This window comes from Cryptomeria japonica, chromosome 4, assembly GCF_030272615.1.
Source record: "Cryptomeria japonica chromosome 4, Sugi_1.0, whole genome shotgun sequence".
Classification (NCBI taxonomy): Eukaryota; Viridiplantae; Streptophyta; class Pinopsida; order Cupressales; family Cupressaceae; genus Cryptomeria; species Cryptomeria japonica.
The window spans coordinates 121,909,409-121,924,059 of record NC_081408.1 but is presented as its reverse complement, the minus strand read 5'-3'; positions in this window follow the sequence as shown (position 1 = coordinate 121,924,059).

Sequence of the window (14,651 nt, the reverse complement as noted above, 5' to 3'; positions counted from 1 at the left end):
AACCTAATGTAAGTTATTTTAAGATATTTGGAAGTAGATGTTATGTTCATAAAGATGACATAAATGGAAAGTTTGATTAGAAAGGTGAAGAAGGAACATTTCTTGGTTATTCTTCTAGAAGCAAAGCATTTAAATGTTTGATAAAATCATCTACCAAAATAGTAGAAAGTGCAAATGTGAAAATTGATGAATTTGTAGAAAGAAATGATGAAGGATATTCCAAAGAACTAGAAGATTGTGAAGAATTTGTTTATGTTCAATCGAGAAGTCCTACCGAGAAAGTTGATGAAGAAAATGAAGAAAATATTTAGTTATCGAGTGATGAAGAAGATCATACAGAGCCTACCGAGCCTATATTAGCCAAGTATGTTAGAAGAAATCATGCTTCAAGTAAACTTACAGGAGATAAGGATGATCCAGTAATGACAAGGAACAAACTGAGACAAAACACATGTCTGATATCTGAATTTGAACCGAGGATAGTAAAAGAGACATTTAGTAATGAAGATTGGATAAATGTTATGAAAGAAGAAATTGAACAAATCAAGAAGAATGAAACATGGACACTAGTCCCAAGACCAAAAGAGAAAAATGTAATCGGTACAAAGTGGATTTTTAGAAACAAGCTAAATGAAAAAGGAGAGGTCATTTGGAATAAAGCAAGACTAGTTTGCAAAGGTTATACTCAAGAAGAAGGAATTGATTATGGTGAGACTTTTGCACCTGTGGCAAGAGTTGAAGGAGTGAGAACATTGTTGGCATATGATGCTTACAAAAATTTTAAGGTATATCAAATGAATGTTAAATCTACATTTTTAAATGGTATATTAGAAGAGGAAGTTTATATTGAACAACCTGAAGGATTTATTGAAGACAAGAATAAAGATCAGGTATGTAAGTTGAACAAAGCATTATATGGTTTAAAGCAAGAACCTAGAGCATGGTATGAAAGACTGCACTCTTACTTAATCAAGATTGGATTTATAAGAACAAGTGAAAACAACAACATGTATATGAAAAATGATGAAAACAATGGTATACTACTTTCAGCCATATTTGTTGACGATATTATTTTTTGTGGAAATGACTCCCTATGCAAGAACTTTGGAAATGAGATGTGCAAAGAATTTGAGATGTCATTAATCGGCGAAATAAAGTATTTTATAGGTTTATAGATACTACAAATGAAAAATGAGATTTTCATTACTCAATCCAAGTATATAAAGGAAAACTTGAAGAAATTTGGAATGGAGGATTCTAAACCTGTAAGTACTCCTATGACTACCAACTATAAACTATCAAAGAGTGATGAATCTACATCCGTTGATGAGACACTTTACCGATCTATGATTGGAAAGTTGCAATATGTGGTTCACAGCAGGTCGGATATAGCACATGCAGTAGGTATAGTTGCAAGATTTTCTGCAGATCCCAAAGAAACCCATATGACAGCAATCAAGAAAATTTCTAGATACCTAAGAGGCACTAAAGATTATGGCTTAGTATATAAAAAGAGGAATGTTTTTGACCTAAAAGTCTATATTGATGCTGACTGGGTAGGAAACATTGATGATAGGAAAAGCACAAGCGGTGGAGCTTTCTTTTTGGGAGATAGACTAGTAAGTTGGCTTAGCAAGAAACAAGGATGCATTTCACAGTCAACAGTTGAAGCTAAATATGTCACAAAAACATTGAATTGTACCAATATAGCATGGATCAAACAACTATTGGAAGGTATGAATGAGAAAGTTACTAAGCTAGTAACTATATTCTGTGATAATACTAGTGCCATTAACATTTCAAAGAATCTGGTAATGCACTCTAAGACAAAGCATATTTCTATAAAGTATAATTATCTCAGAGAAGAAGTTCAAGAGAAAAAAGTTGTGCTGGAATATATCAGTTCAAAGGAACAAATAGCAAATATTTTCACAAAGCCATTGCCAAGGGACACTTTTGAGTATCTCAGAAGTAAGTTAGGGGCCCTTCCCCTATCTAGTATTCACTAACAGAGTTCGGTGAAAGCATCAATTCTATGACTCAACAGGATAACTATTTATGAGTTGATGCTGCTTTACACTTTAGGAGGTTGCCTAAAGTTGTACAAGAAAAGTGATTGAAGACAAAGATGCTTTGACCAAGAATGAGACTACAAGGAAATTACTTCACAAAGGAAGAAATCATGAATTAGTTTTTATTTTTGGCATTTTTGTCAAAGGGGGAGAAGACTAAATGGAGAAAGACTAAATGAAGAAGATGGGAGAAGACTAATGACTAGGGGAGAGCTCTAGAAACTTTCAGAAGAAGTCTACACAGCAATCTGAATCCGAATTAGTTGGTATTGCCACTTAAAGTTGGTTTTACAATCAATGCCAAAGGGGGAGATTGTTAGCATTTTCACAAAGGGAGATTGTTGGCATTTTAGTAAGTTTGTTGGTATGAGGATATTGAGAAGGTTGTTGGAGATTGTTGATATAACTGTGTAAGGATGATTACTATCTTAATAATATTAGTTTGTCATTGATGTCAATAAATTGATTCTCTGATTCAATATGATGTTGCCATATCTTGAGAAGTATGGTTTGATGAGTATTAAGAGGTCGGTAAGTGACACAGAAAGAATGTGATAATGAAGGGGAATAATAAGTTATTCAATGGGCAACTATTATCGTGCTAGACAATGATGAGATCATGTTGTTTTGATTGTTTTGATATCCTACACATGTTGTTGATTATAAGTTTAATACTGTACTATGTCACCAAGCAAAGAACCTAGTTGGTAAACCCTAAGGTTATCGATATCGGTTAAAGAAGGCGGAATGTATACCAAGTGAAGTTCAGTATTTACTGAGTAACAACCGAGTTATAATAGATCACATTGAATGGATAAATACATCATTAAATGCAGAATGCCTATGAGCTGGAGATGAATAAATGATTGGTATGCCGCACAAGAAGTTTATTGAGGATAGATGACATGGAAAATCAAGAGGAAGATCTACAACACAGATTGAACCGCAATAACCTAGCACAAGTTCCAAGGAAGGAATGCAAGTTCCAAGATGAGGTAAAATGTTTTCAGATCAAAGGATACAATGAACCTAGTCAAGTTTGAAGATCTGATGGCTAAGATTGATCATGGGAAATGTGATCAAGGAGATTAAGTGGTTAGGAACTATTTATAAATAAGAATTTGTTGATGAACAATGGATGCGAGCAAAATAGAAGAATTGTGATACTACAGTAGTGATCACCGAGCACACAAGATTGAAGATCTGATTGAAGAACAGATTGAGAAGCCCAACAAGAAGCAAGATAAGTCTTATGATAAGTTTATTTTGAGCATATAGAATCTGCTTTAGCATTTCAGATGTGAAGTTGCAGATATATTTTATTAATGTTGTTTATTTTGTAAGTGACAGGAAATATCTTAATTGAGTGGACTTAATAGTCTTATTTGTAAATCCTCTAGCAAGGTAACATTCTAAATGAGTGTTTGAAATCCTTTGACAAGGTAACTTCTAACAAAGTGCAAGACTCTAACAAGTCTGAGGGAAATCCCTTTACCGGGTCACATCTAGCAATGTGTTTATGTGATCTGTAACTGGATTAGCTTTTAACCGAGCATACTCTAGAAGGGTATATTTCTTAGTGGGTCCGAAATCCCACAATGGTTTTTCCCTATTTAAGTTTCCACATTAAATCTGGTGTTGAATGTGTTATGATGTCTTAAGTATATTTGTTTATGAGTTTGAATGATTTACAGTCATAGTTGCATATCAGTAGAGGCTACCAAGGTTGAATCTAATAAATATATTGTATTGTGAGTTTTTATGATTCACCCCCCCCCCCTCTCATCTTAACTAACATAAACATAGAAATTATTTCATTGGATATTCTTCCTCAAAATCATACAAAATCTTTAAATGCAATTTCCTATGTAATAACGGTTTCATCTTCTCGAATCTTGTAACACGTTTCACATGTGTGTCCACGTTCATTGAATCTGGTAACACGTTTTCACTAAGTTCAGATTAACTCGGTATACCTTCTTTGCTACTTAGTAAACATATAAACCTTACTCGGTAGATAGTCTACATATGTCTTCGTTGACAAATTGGTGTGTATCAACTCGGTGACTTGTCTTTCTTCTGTAACTGACACCGGTGACCTTGGTGTTTACTGACTGGACTTTTCGATAGAATTAACCGACTAGAGTATATAGAATGACTTTGGGCATAAAACTAATGACAACTTAGTAAATAGCAACAATCTCCCCTTTTGACATTAGTTTGGTATGTTTGACAAAACTCCTTTTAAAGTCATAACACAAAATCTATATACTTGCAAAATAAACTGAAACGACAGTATATACATTGATCAAATACATACTCAAATACATACTCCCCTTATCAATGTTTTGTACATAATGTGATGTTCCATACTCTGTATTTCATGCTCCTGATGATCCAAGCTCCCCCTGTCAATTTCAACTATACACTTGGTATATATTATAAACTCTGTACACTTAGATACTCTGTATACTCGGTACACTCCCCCTTTTTGAAAAACATCAAAACTAGTTACCATTAGGTGGGGGCAACTGATCAAAAATAGATTTATACTTTGTACGAGATTCTGTAAGAGAGTTGGTAAGTGCATCCTTGACACTTTCCATTAGTGAATTCTAAGTTGTAATATCAACTAATAGTGTGATCAAACCATCTAAAGTGCTTCCCTCTACTTGAGTGGACAATTGGTTAGCTCGGTTGATATGCTCTTGAATTGATGACAAATGGGGAATAAATAATGTTTGAAGAGTCATGATATCCATCCTTATTTTATGCTCTTCATTCCAAAGTTCTAACTGTTGAGCCATAAGTGTTTGTAGCCTTGTATAAAAATTCTGAATAGAATTTGGCTTGGTAGTCAATTTACTTGAGAGATCAGTAATCTCTTTTTCAATGACTTTAGTCTTATTCTTCATATCTTTGGTAAAGAATGAGAATGTACATAACTTCTGGAATAAATAAATGATATGCTTGAGTTGAGGAGACAACTCACCAATGATTTCAATAAGCTTTGTTTTACCTATAGCAATTGCTTTCTGCACTTCTTCAATCATCTTGGCAGTTAGCTCTTTATCTTTCAATTTTCTAAGGTATTTGGATGCTTCTACTCCTGATGCCTCCAATTGAGTGAGTAGTTCATCTAGTTGCATATGGATGGCAACATCTTTATTTATGGTAGCTTCAGGTATCATGTCTATCAATAATGTTTTGATGTTCTGAAGTACTCGGTTCTTCTGCTAAATAGCTATCTGTCTTTCCTGCTCTGCTTTGGCTTTACAAAGCTCACCGAATTCTATCAGTGCTCGCCCTTTCAATTTTGCAATGTCAACATTTGGCAACACAATAGGCTTTGACAAATCTATCTTAAAACTGTGTCTCTTTTCTTTCTTCTCTTTTGATGATGATGTCTTCACCGGTTGAATGGGTACAATGGATTTTGAGACTTGTCCTCCCTTGATATGTTGCTTGATAGAGGAAATATTTTTGTCGGTTCCTGTAGCCTCTATTGTATCCTTTGATTTTTCCTTGCTCGGGGTTTCCGTGGCAACTATTTCGGTGCATGATGGTACTTGGGAAGTTTTCTCACCGGTGGCCCAAGTGGTAGGTTCATCTTGTTTATCCTTTGGAGCCTCTGTTCCTTCATCTATGTCCTAAGGTTTCTCAGCTGAAACTTGTTGGGTTATCGGAGGATAGGACTTAACTTGTTCCAAAACTGATTCACTTGATACTAGTTTGGCATAGGCATTCCCTTCTATCATCTCTTCTTCCTGTGCCTTAGTGTCTATGACATCCTCATCTATCTAAATAGTGGAAGTAGGATCTTTCTTGGTGATGTCAACTATTTCTTCTTCACCTTTTGGCTCTTCAGTCTGAATCCTGAATATCTTCTTCCATATCTCTTTGGTTTCATTTTCAACTTCAAGATATAGTCCATTCATCATTTTTAAGGCCCTTTGTTTTACTTGAAAATTTGTCTGGTAGTTTTTCAAGTGATCTCTTATTTCATCTATTGACATATCTGGAAAGAGATGTACCAAAACTCTTTCTCTTATTTACTTCTCTAAGTCTATAGCATATTTCCATCTATTATCAATATGTGAGTATAATGCTTTTGGAAGAAAACCAGTCACTTCCAATGAAACCACTCGGAACTTGAGAAGTGTACTAATTACAGTCTCTTCTATTTGCCTACTCTCTTCATCTATTCTAGTATCATATTTTACATATCTAAATGACCCAAATCCACCATATTCCTTCAATTTTACACAAAAATTGTCAACACTATGTACATCTTCCTTTGTGCTTTTTACAATCTGAAGTTTATTTACATCTTCTGACTCTGTGTCACTTTCCAAAATTAGTCTTCTATTCTTCTTTCTATAAGTTTTTGTAGCCATAGGCATTTCTACATTCTTTTTCTTCTTACTGAGTGACACAACAAATGATCTAGTGTTTGGTTGCTTCATTGGTGGGGTCGGTGATACCTTGGTTGCATCCTGTTTCTTTCTTTTCAAAATTTTCCCCTTTGGCAACTCGATGCTCAGTGTAATTGCTACATCTTGAGCTTTAGATTCTTCCTCGATTGAAAGTTGATCACTCTTGGTAGAAGTGAAGGTAGAACCTTCTCCAAACTTTTTAGTTAAATCCTTGATCATTCTAGTGGCTTTTCTGGCAGCCTTCGGAACAACAATGCTCATTTTTGCTTTCTCTTTCACCTCTTCATAGGTGCCATATCTTTTCTTGGTAGCATGCCTTGGAAGTGATAAAAAGGCATATGTCTGCTATTGAGCAATGTCAAAATCTATCTCATAACCCATAGGTGGTAATGATTGAGTCCTGGATTCTACTGCATTGACATAATAGTAGTCTGTATCCAATTTAAAACATATAGTATCCTTGTACTTTTCCACTAGCTGAGGTGGAATCCTATACCTACTATGCATCTTTTTTTGAAAATTGTTGAAGTAATCATCCATTATCACATTGAAATTATCACTAGCTAATTGATGAAATCATTTATTTGATGGGTGATAGGTCAATGTAATTCCCAAACAACGTTACCAATTGATGGAAAGAATTTCTGAAAATAGAAGAACATACACACTAAGAGTGGTCCAAACTTTAGTGTGTTAGTAGTATTCTTCTTCTTCGGTTTCCTTATTGTATTTAGATTTTCAAAAGGATTCTTCAACAACACTTCACAAAGATCAATTTGCATACCCTTTTTAACAATTTTATAAGCCAAGTCTACAGCTGCACACGATACACTATTTTCTCTTGTAGACTGGAAGAAAAAATTAACCAATAACTCTAATAGCAAATTTGAGTTCCGCATCAGTCACATTGTTCAACTTAAGACCTCTGTAATCAGACTCAACTCCTATTAATGTTATCAATTCCTTCTATGAAATCATCTTCTGTGCTTAGGCATGGTCAAATATAGGGTATCTGGTTATCATGTGAATAATCTCCTTGGTGATCTTGAAAGGTTGATCCTCTAGCCACATAAAATTGTCATGTACTCGACTCAAGAAAAATTTAACCCATTGGGGTTTGAAGACTCGAGGATAGGTTAGGGCTTCGGTTAATCCCTTGACTTTGATATGCTCAAACTTGCTATCCAGATTTCCATTGGTGCATAATTCATCATACATATCCTTAATCTCACTATGACCTAGCTCTTCAACATGACACTTGGTATAAAATCTAACATCTTCGATCAACAGAACCCTATCCGGAATAAGAGAGAATGCAGTTTTCTCATCGGGTTTGGAAGCCACTTTGGGAGGTAAAGTGTATTTCAGTGTAGGCTTCTCAATGGTTTCTACTACAATGGGTTTCTGAACTTTGGGGGCCATTTCAAACTAAAATTCTACTTACAAAGTAGCTTAGGATTTCAAATAACCAGAAAATGCTTCCAACTTAGTAAATACTTTGTAAATATTCACAACTTGACTTGATCGGTTAACTGCTAAAAATGAGGCTTTAGATTTGCTAAATACCTTGAATTCGCTCTTGGAAATGTTTGATCGCCTTTTGATTCGCTCTGCTCTGCACTTTGAAAACTGGTAAGTAAAAAAAATGACCGCGCTCAATACTTTAAATATCTCCTTTTGACCTTATCGAGATTCGTGTGGTTAGGTTAAATAGGCATTAAATGCACTTGGTTTCACTTTACCAACTAACTCTCTTATAAGGTTTTACCGACTAGATAGGTTTAATACTTTTACCGACTTCTCTGGTAAATCAAAAGACTAGATAATTTTTTGAACTTTCTGTTGCATCTTAGCTATGCAGATTTTTGAATTAAGTGCATAAATATATAGGAACTGTTAAGATCTAACCTTATGAAAATGCAGTCCCTTCATACCTTTATTGATTAATTTGAAGTAGATGCACCTAACTCCATAGGTAAGGTGCTTCCTTCATTAGTTGAGACATTTTCCTTCTTTTACCAGAATTTCTGTAATTTGCTTCTTTTTTCCTCAGTATCTCCTCTGGGTTGATCTCTGCAGTCTTTAGCCAAGTGTCCAACTTTGTGACAATGAAAACATGCTAGTCCTGGATTTCTCCATGATCTCTGGTTGTTCATTCCAAACCTTATCACATAGTTTGCACTTATATGTCCATACCTTCCACAACATTCACACCAAATTCTTGTATTGTAATCCCATGGTACTGAAGTATATTGTTGATTGAGATTTGTGTGAGTTCGGTAGCTTCTAGTGTTTGCTCGGTGTGGAGTCCACATATAGTTTTTCTACTTAAACCAACAGTTCTTGGTATTGTGTCCATATCTATTGCAATTTTTGCAAAACCCCTTGAATTTTGCCTTCTGATAATTGTTAACAGACTTTGTCCTACATTGTTTAGATGTGTGACCATACTTATTGCAATTATAACAATAACCATCGGACCTAGTAACATTTGGTTGCTTACCTTTTCTGATCTGGCAAACGTTGGCAGTATGTCCTTGTTTTCCATAGTAGTTACAAATAGGCTTCTTGTCCTTCATCTTATCTTTGTCTCCACCCCTTTTTCATGATTCTCCTTTCTCGGTGGTGTTGATCCCTTTCTCGGTAGAGTTGTTTCTTTTGTAACCAAGTCCTATTGATTTTTCGGGTGATCTCATATTTAGTTGCTCATCCAACATTCTTGACACTTCATAACTTTTCTTCAGTGTTTCTTTTGACTTCTTTTCAGCTTCTAGTTCATCGGTCAATCTTGATAATTCAGGTTTCAATGCTTGGTTCTCATTTTCTTTTAGAGTCACTTCATGATGTGCATAATCCAATTGATCAGACAGATTATGTTGAACTCCAGTCATCCTTGATATTTCATCATTCTTTTCAGACACCATTGCTTCTAGCTGTTGTTTTTCTCTTTCTATATTTCGTATATTATATTTTGTTGTTCTCAATGCATCAAGATTTTCAGTCATTTGTGTGCTGAAATACTCATGTTCCCTTCTCATTGCTTTTAGTTGTTCACTCAATGCTTTGTTCTTTTCTTTCAGTTCAACAATCATTTCTTCAGATTCTTCTAATATGTTGTTCTCAAATGATGTCTCATTTTGTTCCACCAACTCTTTTGAGTCCTATAAATCCCAGACAACCTTCTTCTAACTTTCAGTGATCTCTGCATTTGTCTCTGCATATCTGCAATCACTTGATTAGCATGATCCAATTCTTCTTGAAGATTCACAATTCTGCATGATTTTTTATAGCCTTCCATTGATAGGATCTTTCTCTTTAGGCTATTAGACCCTTTACCAAGAATATGTCTTTGATACCAATTGTTAGGTCCAACTAGGAAAGCTAATGTACTGAGAGGGGAGGGGTGAATCAGTACTTCAAAACTTTTCTTGAAAAACAATTTTAATGATAAACACAAACTATGTATTGTTGATCTCATAATATATAATACTGAAACATAATCATAGAAATAACATACATCAAAATATCACTCCATAACTCAAAAAATTTTGGTCAAGTAGAAACTCTTGGTTAGAGAGAAAAACTGCAGTGGGGATGGCACCCACAACTTCACTACTGCAATAATCCAGATTGCTTGGTTAGAGCTACATGTTTAGCTATTTCTGATAGCTTACCCTGTTAGGAGTATAAAAATCTTTATATCTACCTTGCTAAAGGATTTTACAAACACTTTTACAAAAATGTTGTACCTGGTTAAAGGCTTTACAATTTATAGACTTTATTAGAGTCTTTTACCCTGTTAAAGGTTTCTAACACAACTTAAATAATTCAATCAAAATCTTTACAAAATATCTGCAACTTTACATCTAAAATATTATAATAGACTCTATGTGCTCAATATGAAATTATCTTGCTCATACCATTCCTCGGTAATTGATAAATCAACTCGGTAACCACTTCTGTATACTCTATCCTCTTAAACAGTTCTCTGAAACCTTCTCGGTAACCTATGATTATCTCTGTCAATCTTCTTTCTTCTTACTAAACCATGTCATTCCTTTGTGTCTCTTTTCTTGATTGACTTTTCATATATATCATTTCATATACTCAAATCATTCTATTTATATAGATCTCGAAGATGATGATCTATTCATGCTTCGATCATACAAACATGTTTTATTGAATGAATAAACGTAGAGATTATTTCATTGGATATTCTTCCTCAAAATCATACAAAATATTTAAATGCAATTTCCTATGTAATAACGTTTTCATCTTCTCAAATCTTGTAACACGTTTCACATGTGTGTCCAGGTTCATTGAATCTGGTAACACGTTTTCACTCGATTCAGATTAACTTGGTATACCTTCTTTGCTGCTTGGTAAACATTTAAACCTTACTCGGTAGACAGTCTGCATATGTCTCAGTTCATAGCTTGGTGTGTATCAGCTCGGTGACTTGTCTTTCTTCTATAATCGACACCGGTGACCTTGGTGTTTACCAACTGGACTTTTCAATAGAATTAACCGACTAGAGTATATAGAATGACTTTGGGCATAAAACTAATGACAACTTAGTAAATAGCAACATAAATTCTTGTAAGTAGCATATGCAAGCAACAATATAACAACTTCAACTCTATCTATCAGAGCAAAAGTCTCCTCATATTCAATACCTTCCATTTGAGATCATCCTTTACATACCAATCTTGCTTTGTTTCTTATCACTTCACCAACTTCATTCACTTTATTTTGGAATAACCATTTAGTACCAATCACATTCTTATCTTTAGGTCTTAGAACAAGCTCCCATGTGTTATTCTTCTCAATCTTATTCAACTCTTCCTCCATAGATTTTATCCAGTTCTTATCCTAACATGCTTCAACAACATCTTTAGGTTCAATCTTAGAAATCAGGCATATATCTTTAGCAACAATCCTTCTACTATTCATCACACCTTATTTTTGTCACCAATAATCTATTTCTCTGAATGATTCAATTTCACATACCTCAGAGTCTTCTGATTGTTCTAATTCTTAGGCTCTTTAACCTCTTCATCGGCAATCGTAATATCTTGAGTAATTGTCTCTATTGAAGAATTTTGCTTCAAGATCTCAGTCTCTACAGGCTTAAAAACAATATCCAAATCATCAATCTCATATACACGTGCTCTGATCTTCTTCCCATGATATTCATCAACCTTCACATTTTCACTTTCCACTATTTTCTTCAACCTCTTATTGTAACATCGGCAGGCCTTGCTCTTAGTAGAATATCCCAAGAAGATTCCTTCATCACATCTTGCATCAAAATTTCCTATATCCTCATCTCTTTTGATATAACATTTTCTTCCAAAAACTCTGAAATATCTAACTGTAGCAACATGTCCAAACCATAACTCATAAGGAGTCTTTCCAAAATCACCTTTTATATGCACCCGGTTGAATGTGTAAACAACAGTGTTAAAAATTTCTCTCCAAAAGGTTTGCACAACATTTCCTTCAATCAACATAGTTCTAGTAGCATCCAAGATAGTTATGTTCTTTCTTTCAACAACTCCATTTGTTGAGGGGTTCTAGGAACAAATAACTATCTTCTAATTCCATTTCTCTCACAAAGTAAATTAAATATCGGATGTGAATTCTCCTCCTCTTTCGGATCTAAGACACTTCAACTTCAACCCCATCTCAGTCTCTACCTTAGCTTTGAATATATTGAATTTCTCTAGTGCTTCTGATTTCTCCCTTAGAAAGGTAACCCATGTCATTCTAAACCAGTCATCAATCAACAACATGAAATACCTATCACCTTACATGCTTCTCACTCTTGTAGGACCACACAAATCAGTATGCACAAGATCTAATAATTCATTATATGCATACAACTTGATCTTAAATGAAGTTCTTGTTTTCCCCATCTTTTACACCTTCATCAACAACATAATGACATCTTTTCTAATATTTTTACTTCCAGTTAGGCTTATAGGGTTTTCCATACTTATCATGTTTCCCATATTTAGCATGCTTATCAAATCTATTATGTCTTTCATGCTTATCATACCTAGACATTCTTTCAGGACACCTAGAAGCAAAATGTCCTATCTTATATAAAGAGAAACATTTCAAAGGTAACTTTCCATAATAATTACTAGCTCCCTTAGGCAATCTCCAAGCAATAAGTTCTTCAAGATCATCCAATTTATTTTTCCTGCTCTTCCATTTCTCTTTCATATTTTGAAACCCTAGATGAAATCTCTCCTAGATCATACTTCAACTTCCTAGATACAGAAGCTTTAAATGAAGTCTTAGAATTACCATATGATTCACCAAATTTTATCAACTCAATGTAGCTAGCTTACCAACACATATCTCTTATCACTATAGTCACACTCCAGATCTCATCAATAGAAACACCTTTAGCTTTGTAAGAAGAAAGCAAGGATCTCAAAACCTTAGCAACAATCTCATCTTCCTGAAGAGTTCCACCAACACATCTGATATTCATAACAAGTTCATTCACTTTAGCCATAAAGGATGTTATGTTCTCATCTTAGATCCCATCTTCAATGTCTCATACTTTCCTTTCAAACTCTGCAAGTTAGAAACTTTAACTTGTGCAACACCTTCATACAAAGTCTCTAACTTTTTTTAGATCTCATGTGTAGTCTGAATTCCCATTACATTAGTCATCTTTGAATTAGTCAACGTACTCAGTAATGCCTCCTTAGAGCTTATGTTATGTTCAATATTCTTGATTTCAGCAGCAATAATCAGTCCATTCTGAGGACATTGTAGACAATCTTTGTAATCTTCCAAAAATCTACTCCAATACACTTCAAGTGAAATTACATCCAGTCCTTCCATATAGTATAATTATTTCTATCAAATCTAGGACTCTCCTTCTTGAACACATAGGTTGCCATTCCAGATCTTCTCAAGTGGTCAAGCTTCTTCCAGAGGATCTATCTCTAATACCACTTGTTGGCAAAAACAAGAAAGGAAAACTGAGAGGGGGGGTGAATCAACTTTCATCGAATTAAATAAATTAATCACAATCTCAAATTTGATCAATTGCAGTAAAAAGAAAGATAACAACAACACACATAAAACCAATATTTTTGACATGGAAAACCTAGTAAAGGGAAAAACCATGGCGGGAACCTACCCACAATGAGATAATACTCTACAGTAGTATGTGTAAATATTATAATGGGGAATGCACATGCATTTAGGTACACTTCCTAAAGCTCACTGCTCAAAATACAATGACCTAGAAGGCTACAACCCTTAGGGAAGGTTCACTACCTTACAAAGATATTCGAATTGTAATCCGGTTAAGATGAACTGCTAATGCCTAATGATAGTTCCGATTAAGAACAATTGTCTTCTTTGCATCACACTTTCTTCTGAATACACCACACTGAAAGATGAATTCAATTGTTCACACATTCACTACTCTCTAATAATGAAGACTCAACACCAACACACAAATTACATGATTATAACACCCATTTATACAAATCATCAACCTTGACTACAAGGTTGGCCAAACCCTTAACACCTAATTACAAAATTATACCACATGATGCATAAATCAACCACTAGACCAATACAATGTCATAAGAAACATAGCATAGACCTAAATCAACTCCTTGAACACACACCACCATAGGAAATCTCGCCAAGATCAACCGAACATGTTATTCCACCAAAAATACCGTATAACATGAAGAATATCACCAGACCCATACGATCATCAAGAACAGGCACAATGATCAATGCAGGCCACCAAAATAAATAGAACATGATTAGGAAACACCAACAAGCACATTATAATCATCTGCAATAGCTGCACTAACACCACTTAATCAATTTTTCATCGATCAACATGCTAACACTCAAGAACACTTATCAGTAGCAACTCGGACAAGAAAGACAACTTACAAAGTATCAAATCATGAACCATCTGAAATGAAGATACACATAGACATCCAAAACACTCTCCCAAATCCACAACCAAAGATATGATCATACCGGAGCACAACGGATCAAACATTGCAACATTGAATACTGAAAACCAATCTGCATACCAGAATCCTCAATTCGATCAAATCATCACATAGCATCATGGAATCAATAAAGA